The 8,583-nt window shown below is 38.7% G+C and overlaps 1 non-coding gene across 1 annotated transcript; it reads left to right on the top strand.

The window, feature by feature from the left end:
- Nucleotides 1–635: 635 nt before the first annotated feature.
- Nucleotides 636–708, top strand: Trnav-cac (transfer RNA valine (anticodon CAC)). The gene has a single exon. It is a non-coding gene; the product is annotated as a tRNA-Val (tRNA).
- Nucleotides 709–8,583: the final 7,875 nt, after the last annotated feature.

Here is an 8,583-nt window from a genome sequence, read left to right as displayed (position 1 = left end):
GACGATGGCGATGTTTCGCGCGAATGTGGTGCTGCTGTGGCCACACCCGCGATCGACCCGAACGCGCGTTACAGCATCAGCGGTATGAGTTTCGATCTGCAACCCACCGCGAGTGGCCGCGCTCTGCTGAAGGAAGGCTGGCTAAATAGCACAAAACGGTTGCGACCAGACGACCAGAAATGATTGTCTATTAATAATCTGTAAATCATATAAACGCTTCGCAGCTTCTTTTGAAAGATGCAAAACGAATGTGTCGGAATCGTTTGGGCCACTGCGGCCTCTGCGGAAGAGATAGTGCCGCTCGAGTCGAGAGTGGCGGCGAGCGTCGGATGAACCTTGATACGGAACAACGGGCGGTGCAGGAGTTTGTTTATTTTTACCCGAATCTGTTTATTAGCTGGTGAGCTGTGAATTGACATAGCTTCGTCATATTTTTCGACTTTATTTCGACTTGAAGAGCAGGGAGGAAAAAAATCACAGATAAATGTTTCAATTTTTGCGTTGTAGCCGAATTTTGATCGATAGGTCGCGTGTGGAAAGAAATACTGAGATCTATTTTTTCAAAGCAAATTTAAACCTAATCTCATGGTTGAGATTAAGCCACGCACTCCAACGTTCAACCAAAACACAACCAAGTTTCCGTAGTGTAGCGGTTATCACGTCTGCTTCACACGCAGAAGGTCCCCGGTTCGAACCCGGGCGGAAACACACAGTAGCTTTTTTTTGGTATTTGTAAAATAATTTTTATGTATGACTAATTCGACATACTGAGGTATGGAAATATCCCGATCTTGTAAATCACTTGCCTCAGATTTATTGTTTCTCATGTGGATAGAAGAACAAGATGCAAGCAATTTTTACGCAAATTCTAGAAAGTTGATGAATTTTAATTTTTTGAATTTCAAATATGACTTATTCCAAGCAAAATTGTAACCTTCCAACATTAAAGTGAAATTTAAGTAGCTCTTACATGTACAATGGGGTAAAAATCGTGATTTTTAAAGATTTTGCTTCAATTTTCACCAGGAATTGTTTATATCGATATTGCAGCAAAATTAGGAAAGATAGAAGTTGGGTGTCTAAGAACAAACTTCGAGAGCTTTAATTTAAATTGATAGCAACAATCAAGTTTAGAATGAATTTTTAAGATAGAGTTATTAATTACACATTAAAAATTAACAACTTTTTTTCCTGTACTAAATTTTCTCATCTTTCAAATTGAAGTAAAAGAATCGTCTTCCGTAGCGTACTTTTTAATGTAGAGCCAGTTTGAGGGAACAAAGTCCGAAACAGAAAAAAAGTTCTATAACTCTGTAATTGTTGAAATGTGAACATATTTGTAGAAGGTTTTTTCGTTTTTTCATCAAATATGATCGTTTATCACCTCCTGAGAGATTCTAAATAAATTATGTTTTTTCATGTGAAAAAGGTGTTTTCTGATGAATGAAAAATTAAATTCTTCTTTTATATTCAAAACACGTAACATATAGAGTAGTGCGGGGTGCGCACCTAACTGTTGTCGTCCAATAACTCTTGAAATAAAAGCAAATGAAATTCAGTTTGCTGACCATTTTGTAACTATATATATTACCTTCTCGAGTTTTGTTTGTAGTTGGACAAAAACCGATTTTAATAGAAAATAACAAATGCGTACTTTTGTCCCAAAGTGGGGGCAAAGGTGCGCAACGTACAGGGCAAAAGTGCACATTTATTGAATTGTACTCCTGAGGTAACTTGTTACCAAAATAAATGCTTTATCATTTTCAGCGAGAGAAGCATCATTACTAGAATATGTAGGCACCATCCAGTGGGAGGAGCGGGGTATCGTATGATGTTTTATGGGTGGAGATGGGTGGTTGTTATGGTCGAATTTTTGGGAGGTTGGAGACTGACAGTATAAGATACCTGAAAATGTACAACATTTGAAACAGAATTCTTTTTAATAACAAACTAGCTGACCCGGCTAACTTCGTCCCACTCACAATTGATATGTTGATATAAATCATTTCGAACACTCAAGTTCCCACAGAAATTATTTTTACGTACGTAATCAATACTCACGGTATATAACGATAGCATCGGTATAAACGATAGCATCGTGGCCGGGGATCTCATAAAGCGGGAATTCCCTTGTAAATTCGTGGCTAATACTGACATAGGTATTGGGTTCAATTCCCGATCGGTCTAGGGTCTTCCCGGGTTGGAAATTCTCTCGACATGCCATGGAATAAATGTGTCAAAATGATGATTTAAGTAGTTCTTTCGATCAGGAATCTATGCCTGTGATATAACCAGTTCATCTCTTTCTTGTTTTTTTTTATTCAATATTTTAACTGGTTAGTTGTATAGTACAATAAATTTTAATATAAATATAATTATCAACAAGAGCTCGTTCAGCTCAAACTTTTGTAAGGGGACCATCATCATGATTTCATATAATGAATTATGTATTGTCTTTTGTGTGTGAGTGTGTCCTTTTTTATTACTCATTTTATCTTAAGACTGATGATGATGGTATTAATTGTTTTGTTTTTTTTAAATTTAAATTCAATTTTTCAATTCAATTTAAAAAAATAAAATAATTGTAAAGTCTGCAATAGTTTGAGCCCGCGCGCGTTGTCAAACATAGAAATACTTGAGATCGGGCATAAGCAAAAGTAGTTTATCGCGAATAAAATAAAAGCATTCCAAGGGGTTGTATGTGGAAATCGGAATGAAGCTAGGGATAGCTCAAACGGAATACTCGTAAATTCATCTTTTCAACAGATAATTATAACGAGATTTTTCTGTGTTGTGGCGGATCTCATTGCAGACTTCAGGTTGATACGTTTATACTCCATGTTGAATGTAGGATCTGAAGTATCGGCTGGAATTAGGCTTAGGTTTGCTCAGCTGTCTGGTCTCGAAAACGATTAACAGACCGTTTTCGGGTATCAAGTGAAGCAGAAATTCCTTTGTAAATTCAAGGCTAATACTGACATAGGTATTGGGTTCAATTCCTGATCGGCCAAGGATTTTTTCGGGTTGGAAACTTCCTTGACATGCCTTGGGATAAGTAGTGGGCCTGAAGTATCGGCTAGAATTAGGCTTGGCTCGGTCTAGGGTCTTCCCGGGTTGGAAATTCTCTCGACATGCCATGGAATAAATACGATCAGATAATGGCTTATATTGTTCTTTCGATTAGTAATCTATGTCTGCGAGATAACCAGTCCGTTTTCCTTTCAATTTCAATTTGCATACTGGTTAGTTAATGAAAAATATAAATACCGTAATATAATAATTATCAATAAGATAACTCGTCCCGCTCAAACCTTTGTAGGGGAATGAGGTTAAAGATGATGATGGATCTTTAATAATAATTTCTGTTTTGACATATAAACCAGATGTAAACTAAGACGCATCAATATTGATACTGACTGTTTAAATTCGTTGCTCCATTCTTGAGTTAAATCGTGAGGTACGGACACATCATTTTTATTTTTAACGGGTGTCAAATAAAAAATGAGAATTTTTTCAATACCTTTCAGTAACTCAAATAAAGAGCGTAAAATTTTCTTTCTCCAAGAAAATTGCTCTTTGGGCTCCCTAGAAACAGTAGGCGTGTTTGGTTTTGCTAGTTTGAATTTAGTCAAAGCAAAGATGGCGTCGAAACAGCTCGTGCTCCGCGAACTCATTGTACGGTTCTACGAAACGCATTTCCAGCAAGGAAAAAAGTTGACGGTGGCACTTTTTAAGGAAGAAAATGTACCTGTCGGTACGGTATATCTTATCCTGGGTTCTCTGAACGTAGAGCAGAAGGTCGGAAGTGGTCGTCCGGTGACGATAATGACGAAGCAGAGGAAGACATCGTTAAAGAAGCTGTTTGACAACAAAGACGTAACCAGCCTGCGTTACGCCGGTCGTAAATATGGCTGCTCCCACGTATTGATCCATCGGACCCTCAAGATGGAAGGAATCGTCCTATAAAAAAAAAATCGATAAAATCCTACTGCCGTTCCTGAACGAGCATCACGCGGATGGGAAGTACGTCTTCTGGCCGGACAAGGCGTCTTCCCATTACACCAAGAAGACGCTGGCGTATCTTGAGGAGAAAAAGATACCGTTCGTGCCGAAAGATCGTAACCCAACAAACTTGCCCCAGTGCCGCGCAATAGAGGATTTCTTTGGCTCACTCAGTGCCCTAGTGTATAAAAACAATTGGAGGGCCAAGGACACGAAGCAACTGACTGCAAGAATCCGGAATTTTATCCGGAAAATGGACGTAAGTGCCGTACAACGTTTTTGTGAGAGCATCGCGACAAAGTTGCGTCGAACAGCAGACCACGGCCCTTACTCAAACATTCACTGACATTTTTTTTGAAGAAAATACATTATGTTATTCATAAAAAATACTGAAATCGATGAAAAAAAAATTTGTTTTTATATGTGATTGGAAAAATTCTCATTTTTTATTTAACACCCGTTATAGACCAAGTTTATGAATACATAGTTACCTTCACTTGATTTATTTGAAACTCATTGTTGAAAAAAAAAACAATATTTATTTGAAGTTCATTATGAAAACATAAACATAAACGAAACATAACCGTTATTGAATTGAATGTATGGTGAAAATAAAAACAAGTTTTATTTGAATTTTGTTTTGAATTATTTTGAAGCAATTGTTTATTTTTCTTCCTCATCTTGGATTTCTTTTTTTGAGGATTCCGACGCTTTGCCTTGAAGCGCTGTTGCCTCGTTGTTGTGGGGTTCGAAGAGATAGACGATGGTTCCTAATGAAGCTAGAAGCCCAATTCTTTCATGCCAGTTTTGCAACTTGGTTGAATTCCTGCTGGAGGTTGTGGCTTCCGCAAAATCAAACGACAGGTGCCTCAAATCTTTGAGAGTCATACCATAGAAAGCTTTGTCCAGTGCTCTGCAATGGTTCGCCAGATCTTCAGACTGCTCACTCGTAAATACTGGTTTGAAACGCCCGAGGTGCTCGCTGGCACATCCCAGCAGAGGTAGAAACATCAATAAAAGAAGATTCAAATCATAAATCACTTACTGATTTGAGGCTCTTCCTCAAAGCTGATTCAGAAATACCGAGGTCTGCCGCAATCCGACACTTCAAGACTCCATCCCGAAGCCTCTGTTGCCCCACAACCACTGCGCACCTTTGCCCCACAATCAATTTTTGAACAAATCGAATTTTTAAAAAAAAGATCTTGAACCTTTTCACAAAAATGAATACGCACTATCATCTACTATAGAATGAGGGTTTCCTTGACGGTGTAGTTTCGAACTTTCCAGTTATGTTAGGTAAGTGAATCGTCATCCTCAAAATTAAAAAGAATTAGATCAATACATCGCAAAACTCTTTTTACCTCATAACTTTCTGTCACTTTCATGAAATGTATCATGTTTATATGTGTGAGCTGCAGGTGTGGGGGAACCCGGGGCAAGAGTACCCATCTGATTATTTTGCCTATTTTTTACAATTATTTAACTACAGAACGTTGTTTTATACAGATACTGCATATATCTCACATATTATCAACCAGAACCTTAAATATTTTTATTGGAAAACAGATAAATACTAACTGAGCTTCTTACAACTGCAATCTATATAAGAACACACAGGTGCAAATTAACGAAATACCCTCAGTTTCTATATGTTTGCATGATTCCACCCATAAATACAAATAGAATAATCATTTTTCTTCAACTTACTGTATGAACTAATTTTAATCGTACGCATTTATTTCAATAAAAAATAAATTTGTTATCTCTCATCTTCCGGGGCAAAAGGAGGCATTATTACCGGGGTAAAAATGCCAGAGTCGTAACCTCGAATCGTAGTTGTGTTTGTTGTGGTCATGGTTTGTAAATATGAACGGATTTCGTTCCGAAACCAGTGGCAGATGGAAACTATGGTTGTTGCCGTACATTCTGTAAATCAAGGAGACGAGCTGTGGAGGGATATAGTTTGCCCAGAAGAACATTGGCCAAATATGTGCAGGCCGTTTTAAAACTGTGTTTTCTAAACAACAGGAGGAGTAACTCGTGAGTCACATCCTTAATATGCAGAAGTTATTTTACGGGCTGAAAACGCACGACATCCCGAACCTCCCGAAATTTACTCTTTCGACAAAATATCCAAATTGGCCGAAGAAGATTGGCTTGTCGGTTTTCGTGAACGCCACCAGAACTTGAGTTTGCGTTCTTTGGAACCACCGTGAATTTCACAGTGCTTTTTTCATCAAAAATTATATTTTTATAAAATTGGCACTCTTGCCCCGTCAAGGTGGCACTCTTGCCCCGTACTGGAAAAATACAAACCAAAAACATCATTTTTGTTAATGAAACATTTTCATAGTAAACATAACTTTTGGACAATTTGATGCATAGCTACACCTAAATAGGAGTATAAATGAACAAACCAGCAAAAAAAATGGGAAAAAATATAACATAAGAGCATTCAAAAACGCGTATCAAGTATCACACGAATGCACTGTTGTTGAATTTTTATGCTCGTTTGCTTCAAAAAGGCCAATGCGCAACAAGTTTTCGTATCAATATGTAAAAAACATATAACGCGTAGACATTTTATCTTTCGAATGGAATGGTTATCATACTATCTCGTTCAGTTGATCAGGAGGTATTAACGTTCAAAATCTTGTTGTTCCGGCGAAACGCTCTCGTTTTCGAAAGCTTTAACTAACACCCCAGTATAGAAATGATTCCATAATATTATGGTAAACGGTAGTCAGTGAGTTGTTCGTGGTCGCAGTTCAGTTGAACTTTTCGCCGTGTAATCCGAGCCCATGCTACGATTTCTATCGTTCTTGTGATGTTTAACCGTAGCCGCTTCCTGACGAACATAGTTGTTTGTGTCATCCTACCGCTGGTAGTGTAAAAACTACATCGAAGTGATCTTTATTGTCACGGTATCTGCCATACTCGCCGTACTAACGGCCTTGTTGAGTGCAACTATCTCATTTGTGTTCTACTAAATCTCATGAACCACTCACTCGAATGAACACAAACAGAGCTCTAACTCGTGCGGCACAAACAAAAATGAATAAATACAAACCTACGTTTGCTTTGCCTGTGGAATCCTCCAGCAGTGGTAGTCAAAACAATAAACCAACAAGAGAGGATGTGGCCCGGACCGACGATGGTGTGGATAGTTTGGATGCGCTGTTGGTTCGAATTAAGCAGATGATCGATATTGGTAACGCGAATATCGAGAAGAAGATAGAGTCCAGCAACAAAGCTCTCGTTGCTGAAATCTCTACCCTGCGTGATGAGGTGGACCAGCTTAAGGTCGACTATGCTCGAGATTTCGACGGTCTGAGTGATTCACACGCGACAACTGTCTTAGAAGTGCGAAAGAACACTGATGCTGTTGCTCGGATCCAGAAGTCCAACGACCTAGTTCTCACTGGTGTGCCGTTCTGTGCCAATGAGAACACTGATGAAATCCTGCAAAAAGTAGCTGCAGCTCTAAACTATGGAGACTTCCAGGTGCCTCCCGTGTTTACCAAGTGTCTTGCTCGTATTACCATTGCCACGGGAGCAACCCCACCGATTCTGTTCCAGTTTGCGTTCCGAGCGTCCAAGGATGAATTCTTCCAGCGTTACTTCTCGGCGAAGAAATTAAGCTTATTGCATCTCGGTGTCGACGTCGATCGGCGTATCTACCTAAACGAAAACCTCACGGAATCAACACGTAACATCAAGGGATCAGCATTGAAATTGAAACGGAGTGGGCTCATTCGGAATGTGTATTCTAAGGACGGAATAATTTTACGTGAAGTCACTTGAAGATGATCCAGCTCAGCCGATCTATGATGTCCAACTATCAGATTTTGGACATCGAAAATAACCCTATCCTACAATATTCTTATTTTTCCTTCCAGCAACATTCCCATGATTCTTTTCCTGCAACTATCCATGTTTTGTTCCTTCCTAAAAGTCTCAATTTTCGTCGCGTTCATTGGATTCATCGCCCCGGACGGATTATCATCGAAGAAATACTGGTGCTGCTGTTGTTGCTGTTGTTTTGGTCGAGCTTCCCGTACCCCGCCGCTTGTGTTGCAGCTATCGTAGTATTCAAAACTTTTCAATTGAATTTGCGATCAAAAACCACATTCACTATAGATTAAAATAGAGTAGTCATGAATACAAATGAATTGGAAATGCATGTAGCTCTGTCCATGCATTTGTCGCTCCTCTCATTCTTGTTTCCCCTCAAGCCTGATCAATTTATACGTTTTGAATTGTTCTTGTTTTTGCCTTATGATGATGCCGGTTAGCCAATATATAAGCAATATATATATATATATATAATATATAAGCCAATATATTCCGCGAGTTGTTATGAATGTAGCTTTACGTGAAGATTGCATAAATCTGTGTCATATGAACGCTCAAAGTCTGTGTGCTCGTCAACTAAGTAAGTTTGATGAATTTAAAAATTGCTTTTTAAATAGTAAAGTGGACATAGTATGTGTAACAGAGATATGGCTCAATGAAAACATCAGTGATACAACGGTCACTGTCGATGGTTTCTGCATTTTGAGAAATGATCGCAAGATC

The sequence above is a fragment of the Toxorhynchites rutilus genome, chromosome 2, assembly GCF_029784135.1.
Source record: "Toxorhynchites rutilus septentrionalis strain SRP chromosome 2, ASM2978413v1, whole genome shotgun sequence".
NCBI classification, from domain to species: domain Eukaryota; kingdom Metazoa; phylum Arthropoda; class Insecta; order Diptera; family Culicidae; genus Toxorhynchites; species Toxorhynchites rutilus.
This window is presented reverse-complemented; position numbering and strand designations above follow the sequence as displayed.